This window comes from Herpailurus yagouaroundi, unplaced genomic scaffold (genome assembly GCF_014898765.1).
Source record: "Herpailurus yagouaroundi ecotype Mexico unplaced genomic scaffold, PumYag 198, whole genome shotgun sequence".
NCBI classification, from domain to species: domain Eukaryota; kingdom Metazoa; phylum Chordata; class Mammalia; order Carnivora; family Felidae; genus Herpailurus; species Herpailurus yagouaroundi.
Window position 1 is genome coordinate 11,246,059 of NW_024412429.1, and position 12,753 is coordinate 11,258,811.

The window sequence follows — 12,753 nt, forward strand, 5'->3', positions numbered from 1 at the left end:
TCATTATGTTCGCAGGCTAAAGGAGTGTCGTGTGAGCATGAGATCTGTAACTGGAGAGGGTGGCTTTGAATATGTTTAATGCTCAACCCCATCACAGTTAAGTCTCAGTCTGTACTAGGTTAGCATGGCACTTGTTTATAAACAACGTGATTATTCATGCCGATTCTACGAGATTGGGTGCCCACTGACCTCAACAGAAACAGTGCAAATAGGGGCCCTCGGCTGGCTCAGTTGGTTAAGCGTCCGACTTCGGCTCAGGTCATGATCTCACGTTTAGTGTGTTGGAGCCCCGCATCCTGGAGCCTGCTTCAGATTCTGTGTCTCCCTCTTTCTCTACCCCTCCCTCTCTCTCTCCCTCTCTCTCTCTCTCTGTGTCACACACACACACACACACACACACACACAAAATAAACATTTAAACATTTTTAAAAAAGAAACAAGGCAAATATTCCCCCCACTTTTAAAGCATAGTAAAACTTCTGTGTTTTTTTAAGTTTATTTATTTATATCGAGAGAGACAGAGACCGCACGGGAGCAGGAAAGGGTCAGGGAGAGAGAATCCCAAGCAGGCTCCATGCTGTCAGCACAGAGCCAGACGTGGGGCTTGAACTCCTGAAATTGAGACATAACCTGAGCCGAAACCAAGAATGACACGCTTAACCGCCTGAGCCACCCAGGTGCCCCTTAACTCCTGTGGTGTTTGAAACGAGACCAAGAACACATGTAGAAAAGCCCATGGATTATTTTAAGGGAACTTCTTTTTTAATCTCATTAACTTTTCACCATATGCTGTTCATTTTTTATATCCTGCATAGGCTGAAAAATGAAAATAGACCAGGCCAGTATGCTTCATTTGGGGCACATCGTTACGAGAATGACATACACAAACTGGGAAGTTCAGAGAAAAAACACAGACAATTAAGAGGACTTTTTAAGATGACTTAAGAGGTTTTTAAAGCTCTGTATGTTCCTTAACTAAGCAGCCCAGGAGGCAAGCAAGAAAACTGCTTCCCACCACATGAAGAGTGTTACCTCTGGCGGCTTCCCGATCTGTAGAAAGAAGTTGGATTCACATCCTAGTTCCACATTTATGGGCTGTGCAAGTTTGGGCAATTTACTTAACTTTTTGGGTAGCAGAATGTACATGAAACACTGAATACCTTGCCTATTTTGGGGGGGGGAAGGGGTGGTTGGAGTAAAAATTAAATGAAAAGCATATATATGTAAAGTATTTAATATATTGCCTGGAATTAAATAGATAAGTAGGGTGTGGGTGGGGGTGTGCACGGGTGTGCATTTAATTTCTAAGTAGAATAAACATCTGTCATGTGATTTCAGGAAAACCAGGTATACTCCACTCAATCCCAAACATTTCTCCTGCTACCTAATTAAAATTTCTCCATTAAAGACGGATGGATTTGTTCCTTTCTTTAAAGGCTCTGAGCCCTATCAAAATACCAACGTGCTTCTACTGAGTAATACCTTAAGCTTTTATCAGTCACTCACACCTTATTATGAATATATGTCAGATCCATTCCTGAAGGCCTGCTTGGATGCAGAAGAGGAGAAAGAGGCTGCAGGACCAGAGAGGATGCAATGAAGCCTGACGGAGTGCAGTGGATAGGGGCACTGCGATGCTGGGGATAAATTCTGTTCACTGCACTCATAAACAGCCCCACCTATTCCCCAGCTGAAAAGTGTGGAAAGGAAAACACACCTACACGTTGAAGAGGTCGTCTTTCTATCCTGACAGTTCAGGCCTGTGGGTCCTCAACCCGCTTCCTAAATGCTGGAACCCCGGGATTTGCCATTGCTAACCTGTTACAGTTGATCTTTGGTAGATGAAGCTAGACGGGGACTGGGAGAGGGAGGGGGAGGGGGAGGGGCACGCAGGCTGGGGGTGCTTTTTCAGCCCAGTCATTCCATGATTCTGTGGCCAGATAGGGCAGTGGATGGCGCGAAGCATTTTTACTTTGGAAGTGATAAGGAAGCACAGCGAACCTCTCCACCAGCTAAGAAGAATGTTGGTACTAAGGCTGGAGGGAGGGGAGAAGTGAAGGGGGCTGCTGGCCTCCAGCACCCCCTGCATGTGGGGCCCATGGGAACCTCTGGTTGCAACAACAAGGAATGGGGGATAGGCAGGGTAGAGAACCAACCATCCAGGGTGGTTGCAGGGGAGGAGAAGACAAAGAAGGAAGAAACTGTGGCAGAAGGGAAAGAGGGATGAGAACAGTAGGGAAACTTCTAGAGACAGCCAGACACACTGTTACTAGAAACCTCACTGGGTCTGGAAAAAACAATGTTGCAAATTATAAGTCATCCTGTGACACACAGGATGACTGTGACACAGTCTTCCTCGCTGACTTTCTATGGACAAACCCCCTGGACACTTGATCCACCTGCCTCCACTGTATTTCATAATTCCTGCCATGTTCTCATTTCTTTTTTTTTTTTTTAATTTTTTAAAAACATTTATTTTATTTTTGAGAGAGAGACATCGCACAACTTGGGGAGGGGCAGAGAGAGGGGAAGACACAGAATCCGAAGCAGGCTCCAAGCTGTCAGCACGGAGCCCGACGTGGGGCTGGAACTCACAAACCATGAGATCATGACCTGAGCCGAAGTCGGACGCTTCACCGACGGAGCCACCCAGGCGCCCCTATATTCTGATTTCTAATGTCACCTGGCCACTGGAAAAGTTCACCTATGATCTCTGATGACCTTTTTTCTTCTAGGAAAACCCATGAGTTTTTTTCTTGGCTTTCCTCTGCTTCAGTCTTTTGGAAATAATTTCACCAAGAAATCTGAAGCATGGTGTTCTGTGATTTTCATTCTACGCCTATTTATTAAAGCCAGGGTGAGAGGCCTATGTAGATCATCTAAACTCTTCTGAGTACCAAGCAGGAATGAAAGGCCCTCAGGGGTGTGGGGCGGGATGGGAGTTTCACGGACACATGACAGAGTCTTTGACCCCCCCAAGCAGCACATGCGGGCAGAGACTTCAACTTCCTTCTCTACAAAAGGAGACAAGTGAACCACTTAGTTGGTGGCTACTCTGATGGCTCTTCAGGTCTCAAAATGAGCTCTCTCTTCCTCTGCCCTAAGACCATCCTAGCCCGAAGTTCCTCCATGTTCTTTTTCCTTCACCAGTTTTTCTCCCTCCTCACCAACAGCCACCCCCCACCCCCCACCCAGGATGGTCCTGCTCTTCTTCGGGGCCCATTTCTTGTGGCCAGCCAGCTCATCATGGTGACCCTAGGGACAGCCCTGCCTGGTCACAATGGTGTCCTCTCTGCCCTGACCCACTTTCGCTGGTCCCCCGCGCTGTGCCTTTGTGTGACCATTCCTTCAATGCTGAGCCATTCCCTCCAGCGTCTGGCCCTCCATTTCTAATTCCCTGCCCCACCAGGCTGTCTCCTTCCTCTCTGCCTTTGCATTTGCTACTTTCTGTGCTTTTCCCCGCTACTTCGTCAAAAGCAACTGTCTTTCAAACTGCAGCTCGATGTCACTCCCTTTGCGAAGCCTTCCTGACCTGAGTTTTGGTACTGGAATACACCCTGGAATAGTCACCTCTGGGCTATGAAACCGACTCGTGGACATCACGTCTTCAGCCCTTGTCAGGTTGTAAATATTTGTGAACGTTCACGTCTGCACACCTAGACTGAGTGCTCCAGGAGGGCACCCCACGGTTTTGTATATCCAGGGCATGACATAAGACCTGGTCCTGCATTAGCGTTCCTCGAATGAATGAATGACCTCTGCCACCAGTCAGAGTGACAATAGGGCAACGTCCCCTTCCCCAAGAAGACTGATACATTCGAGCTTTGCTGACGCTCCCTGAACTGCCACAAGGTCCCTGTGCATGAGTAATCAAGGAAGTATCCTTAGTATTCTGAGAATCCTTTTCATGGTAGGACACAGGCAGCAATTTCAGAAGGTCGCCTGAGAGAACCACTGAGATGAGCCACTCTGCTCATCTGAATGCCCTTCGTGATGGTTCGTACAGAAATGAGGAAGTGAGACAGCCTCCCTCCTGTAACGAGACAGAGCATCAACATGCTGCTCTTGGCGCCAAGACACCATCCCCTCAGCATGACCTCCTCAGGGTCCCTACTTAACAAATGGGGAATTTTGTCTCCAGATGTTACCAAAGTTCTCCGCTCCGATAACAAGACTCAGAGACCTGGCAACAGCCATCATGGATGCTTCAGTGATTTTCAGCTATCGGTGTTGGGATGTCTGGAATGGCAGGGGGGAAAATATTATTTTTTTGGAGAGGAATATACATATGATTGTAAACTAGCATGAAAAAAGATTTTGTGGCCATCCTATAGACTTCGGATTTTTTAATTTTTGTTTCAATATTTATTTATTTTTGAGAGACAGAGCTCAAGCAGGGGAGGGGCAAAGAGAAAGGGAGACCCAGAATCCGAAGCAGGCTCCAGGCTCCCAGCTGTCAGCACAGAGCCCGACGTGGGGCTCAAACTCACGAACCGCGAGATCATGACCTGAGCCTAAGTTGGATGCTTAACCGACTGAAACGCTCAACAGTATATTTTTGTTATAGCATCTTTAAAAAGATCATAAGGCTAGGGGTGCCTGGGTGCCTCAGCTGGTTGAGCGTCCGACTTCGGCTCAGGTCATGATCTCGCGGTTCGTGGGTTCGAGCCCCGCATCGGGCTCTGTGCTGACAGCTGGGAGCCTGGAGCCTGCTTCGGATTCTGGGTTTCCCTCTCTCTGCCCCTCCCCCACTCGTGCTCTGTCTCTGTCTCTCAAAAATGAATAAACATTAAAAAAAGTTTTTTTAATATACTGTTGCAAAATCTTTCTTACTATACTTTCAAAGAACTTGAGATTATTAAGATACAGTTACTCACTATTCCTTTGTACTACAAACAAACAAAAAAATTAGCATGACTGACACAAAACTAGGCTAACCATAGCTGAGTTGAGATGTATTTTCCAGATACTTTGCTTTAACCTCTCAATTTTTTTCACTCAAGAATAAGTTGCTAACTATTACGTGGTGCGCGATAATACTCTTGTATGATTCTGTCAGCATCTAATTTAATGTCTTTGTTTTGAAAAGTTTTAAAGTTAAAAATTTTGGAATAGATGCATTTCATCTTCTCAGAAATGTGTCCCTTTGGCTTCTGGCCACCTCCATTTGAAAATTCTACAGTGAAAGCATCTAAAAGTTGAGCAGCAGGAACCTTGCAGGGAAGAGGAACACTCTCTCCAGCACAGAGACGGGAGTCCCGGGCACCCAGGACAGTGCTGTCATCTCTTACAGTCGTGAGCACCAAGAATGTCCTCTGTGTTCACAGAAACACTTCACGCTTCTCCAGTGGCTTACTCAAAGCCATTTTTCATGACCCGAGTACCCATGAAAAAGATGTGTCCCTCTCTATCAACACTTAATGAAAACAAAACTTACTGAAAACAACTGAGCCGCTCCCACCGACCTGAGGCACTCTGGCTGGGGCCTCTGGGTAACAGCGTCACGGCTACTCCTTTTCTTAGTCCACTGGCTGTACTTCATGCAAGTCCTTCAAGTTCTTTCCGTGGCATCCCACGTGCCTCAGGTAATAATGGAGGGCAGGGAGTGGGCAGGGAGATGTTGAGTCAAGGCCAGGAGGTCAATCTGATGTCAGGCGGAGCCCGGCACACGTTGGCGTGCAGAATCTGGAGGGGGCTCTGGAGCCTGGATGTCAGTCAGGATTCCAAATTCTTCATCTTACCTACCCTGGCCAGTGGGATCCATTATATCCAGAATGCTCCAGGTTTTGGAATCCAAAACGAAGGTTTTGGAATACATAACTTATATATATATAAGCTTATATAACTAAACACAAAACATTTGGACCTATGGTGTTTAACAGAAAAAAGAAGGAAGGAAGAAGGAACATTCCAAATAATAAAGCATTACCACGTATAATTCACCTTTCGTTCGACTTCAAAATTATAACCTCCCTGCCAGCTTGATAACAATCGAAAAGTCTGACAACGTGCTCTGTTGGTGAGGCTGAGGGGGAACAGGAATTCTCAGATATTCCCTAGTGTTCACAAAAAATGGAAGTTTTTTTGGAAAGATTTGATGATAATGAACAAAATCATCAGTGAACTTACCCTTTGACCAGCCACCACACTCCTCAGCGTCTATGCTATCGATGCCTTGTAAAAGTACAGGCCACATCTGTCCAGGATCAGGCCTTGTGACATAGTCTCCAAGAGCAAACGATTAGAAACAACCCGAATGTTCAGCACTAATAGGGCCTTTGTTCAAAGTAACTCGGTGCATCCACACAGCAGAGTACCATGCGGCCATAAAAGAGGACAACGAGGGGTTCCTGGGTGGCTCATTCGGTTAAGCGTCCAACTTCAGCTCAGGTCATGATCTCACAGTTTGTGGGTTCGAGCCCCATGTTGGGCTCTGTGCTGACAGCTCGGAGCCTGGAGCCTGCTTCGGATTCTGTGTCTCCCTCTCTCTCTGTTCCCCCCCTGCTCTCACTCTGTCTCTCTCTGTCTCTCAAAAATAAATAAAGATTTTTTAAAAAATTTAAAAAAAAAGGGCAATGATTTCCATCTTTTGGGGTAGAGAAATCTACAAGACATATTGTGAAGTTAAGAAAACTATATATGGGTGTGTGTATACTTTCTTTTGTGTGCTTTCTTCTGTATAACAAGCAGGGTTAGAGCAACCAAGTAAGAATATGTATACATAGTTGTTTCTATTTGTGAAAACAAACACTGAAAGGATACCTGTCTGTAGGGGGCAGAAGAAGAAGAACGGAGATGACGTGGAAACAAGAATTCCTGTGTATACCTGTCCATATGGTTTTGATTCTTGAATCAAAAATCTACCTCCAAAAATAAGTAGGGGCATTTGGGTGGCTCCTACTTATTAAGTGTCTGACTCTTGATCTTGGCTCAGGTCACGATCTCATGGTTTGTGCGATGGTGCCCCGTGTTGGACTCTGTGCTGACAGCAAGGAGCCTGTTTGGGATTCTCTCTCTCCTTCTCTCTGCCCCTCCCCTGCTCACACATGCTTCCTCTGTCACTCTCTGTCACAAAAAACAAAAACAAAAACAACCTAAAGAAAAATAAGTAAAGCTAAAGCTGAAAAAAATTGCATTAATCTTCCTCATCGGGCATGGCTCCCTCTGGCTCAAGGACCAGTCATCAGCTCACGGGGGTGGGGTCGGTGGGTAGGGTAGATTCGAAGAGCTACAGCCCGGTGCTTTAGACCGGCCATCAATTCCCCCTTGCTGCTGGTCCTCCGGGTCGATGTTGGGCCTTGGAGCTGAGATCAGTTGGCATTTTGCCACATGCTCATCTTGTTTTCCTGGGATTGGGTCTCGGCCGCTGAATCCCACCTACTATTCTATCCTTCTGAGTTGGGGGCTCCGATGTGCGCAGTTTTATCCTTCACCCTCGCTTGGCCCTGGGGTCTGGTCCCACAACTCTTGGCTGACTGCTCTGGCCTTGGTATCCACTGGTATTTGATGTTGCCTGCCTGTCTGGGTTGCCAAATGTGAGCTCCCTTCTTACTGAACACCCCCGACACCTAGCACCTTGCACCCACCAGCAGTACTACAGTGACTGTAAAAATCCAAAGTCTCTAGCTGGTCCACGTGTCAGGGAAGGCCCGTGACCGGTGGCCATGCTCTCCAGAGCCTGTGTGGAACCAGATGTGCCGCACCTCTCCTGGTTTCCGAGGCTGAATTGGGTTCTGTAGCTTCTGCCCAACTCAACAGATGGGTCAAATTCCAGGGCTGGACACTGCTGGGCTGTTCTAGTTCGCTGCAGTCAGCCCTTCCATGCATACCTAAGCCATAACGAAGGAGCCATTTCCTTCCTTCTCCCAGCACAGGACTACCAATAATTTGGAAGGGGAAATGCCAGGCTTATAAAAAAAAAACAACAACAACATTATTTGTATTTGGTTAGACTTTATTAGGTTCTTTTTTCTCCATTTCTTTCATTCTTCTTTTGTTCTTTCATTTTATAAGTAAAACTTTAAAAACATTTCTCTTTTTAAAAAAAAAATTTTTTTAAGTTATTTATTCTGAGAGAGAGTGCAAGAGGGGTAGGGGCGGGGGGCGGGGGGAGAGTGAGGATTCCCAGGAGGCTCTGCACTGTCAGCACAGATTGTGAGATCATGAGCTGAGCTGAAATCTAGAGTCGGACGCTTAATCAGCTGAGCCACCCAGGAGCCCCTTAAAAAACATTTCTAACATCTTTGGAAAGTTGTAACATTTATAAAGATGTTTATATTCCATTGAAAGTCAATTTGGAGAAATTGTCTTACGTGTTTTGTTCCACTGGCAATCTTCTATGCAGAATTGTTTTTATTTTTATTTTTATTGTTTAATAAAAGGTTTTATTGTTAAGTAATCGCTACACCCAACGTGGGGCTCGAACCCACAACCCCGAGATCAAAAGTTGTATGCTCTACCAACTGAGCCAGCCAGGCATCTCCAGAATTTGCTTCAATAAAATTCACTGGAAAGGCTTTCTTTTTTTTTTTTTTTTTTAATTTTTTCAACGTTTTTTTATTTATTTTTGGGACAGAGAGAGACAGAGCATGAACGGGGGAGGGGCAGAGAGAGAGACACACAGAATCGGAAACAGGCTCCAAGCCATCAGCCCAGAGCCTGACGCGGGGCTCGAACTCACGGACCGCGAGATCGTGACCTGACTGAAGTCAGACGCTTAACCGACTGCGCCACCCAGGCGCCCCAACTGGAAAGGCTTTCTGAAGAAAGAAGGGGCCATGAGGAAAATGTTCAGATAATATACCGGGTGATTTTTTATGTGACATTTGTGGAGAATAATTTAGATTTTTAAAGACCCTCAAATTAAAACGATTTCAGTATGTTCATATTGGCAAATCATTTAGAGAAAAACATTATTTAAGCCTCAATAATTTAAAATTAATTATCATTTGAATAGGAACGAGATTAAAAGTAAATGTATTCAGTGAAAGAGTAAAAAAGAACCAAAAAGCATCAGACACAGACACATCACGCCCCCACCAGTCTCCCTCAAATACACATATGCACCCTCACGCCCCAAGACACATCCCACACCCCCAGTTATACCCAGAAACAGACATACATAAATATCATTAGGAAATTGAAACCGTAGACATTTAAAAAATTATCAGTCCAACAATCTCAAGGATACCTGAACTTAATAGTAACTATTAAATACAAGGATTGAGGAGTAGAGACAGGAGTGGGAAATATCTTCCTATTCAGAAGCACAAAATAACTAGTATTTATTTATTATAGAACACAGGACCTTTCCTGACACCATCGGTTGTTCCATTTATTGCATTTACTTGAAGAAATAAAACAGCATTAAAAATATTCTAGCGTTAGGGGCACCTGGCTGACTCAGGAGAACATGTGACTCTTGATCTCAGGGTTGTGAGTTCAAGCCCCATGCTGAATGTAGAGTTTCGTTACAAATAAAATCATTTTAAAAATATTCAAGCTTTAGACTAATTTAGATTCATTTTCCTCATTTAATCTGAATTGGTGATGTTTTATTGTAATGCATGCTAAAGTCAAATGTAAAATAATTAAAATTTTTTTTAACATTTATTCATTTTTGACAGACAGAGAAAGAGCACGAGCAGGAGAGGGGCAGAGAGAGAGGGAGACAGAATCTAAAGCAGGCTCCAGGCTCTGAGCTATCAGCACAGAGCCTGATGCAGGGCTCAAACCCATGAATGGTGAGATCATGACCCAAGCCAAAGTTGGATGCCCAATCAACTGAGCCACTCAGGCACCCCTAAAATAATTTTAGAGCTTTGTGTGACCTCTCCACCTGGTTAACATAGATAGTTAAGAGTAAAATTATTTTTGAACTGTATGGTAATATGATACCACAACCCACTTTTCATTTCAAAATTAACATTATTTTATAGTAGGGGCGCCTGGGTGGCTCAGTTAAGTGTCTGACTTCGGCTCAGGTCACGATCTCACAGTTCGCAAGTTCGAGCCCTGCGTCAGGCTCTGTGCTGACAGCTCAGAGCCTGAAGCCTTCTTTGGATTCTGTGTCTCCCCCTCTCTCTGCCCCTCTCCAGCTCATACTCTGTCTCTCTCTCTCTCAAAAATGAATACAAAAAAATAAAAAAAATTATTTTATAATATTTTCAGATATTAAATGTATTGCATAGTCATTGAATGAGGTCCAGGCAAAAAAAGTAAGGCTTTACTAGAAAATCAAAATCACCCGTAATCCCACTCCATGGAGAGTATTTATTTAAATGTGGATGTAGGGGCGCCTGGGTGGTGCAGTCGGTTAAGCGTCCGACTTCAGTCAGGTCACGATCTCGCGGTCCGGGAGTTCGAGCCCCGCGTCAGGCTCTGGGCTGATGGCTCGGAGCCTGGAGCCTGCTTCCGATTCTGTGTCTCCCTCTCTTTCTGCCCCTCCCCCGTTCATGCTCTGTCTCTCTCTGTCCCAAAAATAAATAAACGTTGATATAAGTAGATAACTGAGGGGTGGCTCAGTCAGTTAAGCGTCCACCTTTGGTTCAGGTCATGATCTCACGGTTCGTGAGTTCGAGCCCCGCATCGGGCTGCATGCTGATGACTCAGAACCTGGAGCCTGCTTCGGATTCTGTGTCTCTGTATCTCTGCCCCTCCCCCTACTCACGCTGACTCTCTCCCTCTCCCTCTCTCTCAAAAATAAACATGAAAAAAAATGTAATAAAAGTAGATAACTGAGCCAACAGGGAAGAAAGGGAAATCTTCTGGTAGCTGGAGTTATAAGGTTGGGCAGGAAGAACCAGCACCTAGAGAATGGGGGTTGTGGAGCAAACCTCACATGGAGACAAAATGCATGGCCTTGGGTCCACTCCAGATGAATATCTGGAATTAAGATATCGAATTAAGGAAAAGCTCCTGCAAAGTTGCTTAGTCCACAAAAATGGCACTAACAAGATCTCCAATAAGAAAAAGAGCACAGCATCTTGTAATCCTCAAGGCATTGGGTGTGAAGGAAAAAGAAACATCTCTTCCAAGAAATTAAACCAAGCCTGAGTGTAGGATCGAATTTTTTTTTTTAACACTTATTTATTTTTGAGAGAGAGAGAGGCAGAGAGAGAGAGGAGGGACAAAGGATCCAAAGTGCGCTCTGTGCTGACAGCAGAGAGCCCGATGCGGGGCTCGAACTCAAGATCATGTGAGATCATGACCTGAGCCGAAGTTGGACACTTAACCGACTGAGCCACCCATGCATCCCCACCTTTTTTTTTTTTTTTTTAAATAGGATTGAATTTTGTACTAGTTTTATAGAACAAGAATTCTCAACTGACACGCTAACAAAATGCTGGGCGAGAAAAAAAATTTGCTCAAGGCCTGTGAAAACTCTGGGATTCTTGCATAATCAAAAATAAATCCATATCATGGCGGCAAATCCTTAATCTAGGGTACCCAGGACTCCCACAGAAAAGACCACCACTGCTTAAGATGAGCTCACAATAAAAAATTACAAACCATGTGAGGAAATGAAGATGAATCAAAAGACTCAACAATCAGGGCACCTGGCTAAGTCTATTAAGCATCAACTCTTGATTTTGGCTCAGGTCATGATCTCACGGTCATGGGTTTGAGCCCTGAGTCAGGCTCTGCATTCTCTCTCTGTCTCTCTCCCTCTGCCCTTTCCCTGCAGGTGTATGCACTCCCTCTCACTCTCTCTCTCTAAAAAAAAAAAAAAAAAAAAAAAAAAAAAGGCTCAATAATCTGCAAAATTAGTACTCATAGAACTATAGATAATTGAACACTCTGAAAGGGACTATAAACATTACTATGTTTAAAATGATTAAAGAGGTGGGGCACCTGGGTGGTTCAGTTGGTTGAACCTCCGACTCGATTTCAGTTCAGGTCATGAGCTCACGATTCCTGAGTTCAAGCCCCAGAGTCGGACTCTGCATTAACAGTGTGGAGCCTGCTTTGGATTCTTTCCCTCTCCTTCTCTTTCTGTCTCTCCCCTGTTCATGCTCTCTCTCAAAATAAATAAATAAACATTTTTTAAAAGGTAAAATGATTAAAGAGGTAAAAGAAGGATTTGAAATAATGGAACAAAAGGACAATATGAACAGAGAATAAGCAGATTTGAACCAGGACTAAAGTGTACCCCTGGAAATGAAAGATTTATTTCTTCACATTAAAAACTCAGTGAATAAATCATCATGTAAAATGGTCAACTGAAAAACAGATCTGAATAAACCACCTGTAATGCAGCACAGAGATAATGAGATGAAAATATAAAAGAGAATTTATGAGATGTGGAAGACAGAATGAGAAGTACTAATATATACTTCTTTTTTGTCAAAATTTTATTTAAATTCTAGTTAAGGGGCGCCTGGGTGGCGCAGTCGGTTAAGCGTCCGACTTCAGCCAGGTCACGATCTCGCGGTCCGTGAGTTCGAGCCCCGCGTCGGGCTCTGGCCTGATGGCTCAGAGCCTGGAGCCTGTTTCCGATTCTGTATCTCCCTCTCTCTCTGCCCCTCCCCCGTTCATGCTCTGTCTCTCTCTGTCCCAAAAATAAAAAATAAAACGTTGAAAAATAAATAAATAAATAAATAAATAAATAAATAAATAAATTCTAGTTAATTAACATACAGTGTGACATTTCAGGAGGAGCGTTTAGTGATTCGTCACTTACATATAACACCCAATGCTCATCCCAACAAGTGCCCTCCTTAATACCCATCACCCATCTAGCCTGTCCCCCAC

General features: G+C 44.5%; 1 non-coding gene across 1 annotated transcript; it reads right to left on the minus strand.

Moving 5' to 3' along the window:
* Nucleotides 1-8,404: 8,404 nt before the first annotated feature.
* TRNAK-UUU (transfer RNA lysine (anticodon UUU)) lies at nucleotides 8,405-8,477 on the minus strand. The gene has a single exon. It is a non-coding gene; the product is annotated as a tRNA-Lys (tRNA).
* Nucleotides 8,478-12,753: the final 4,276 nt, after the last annotated feature.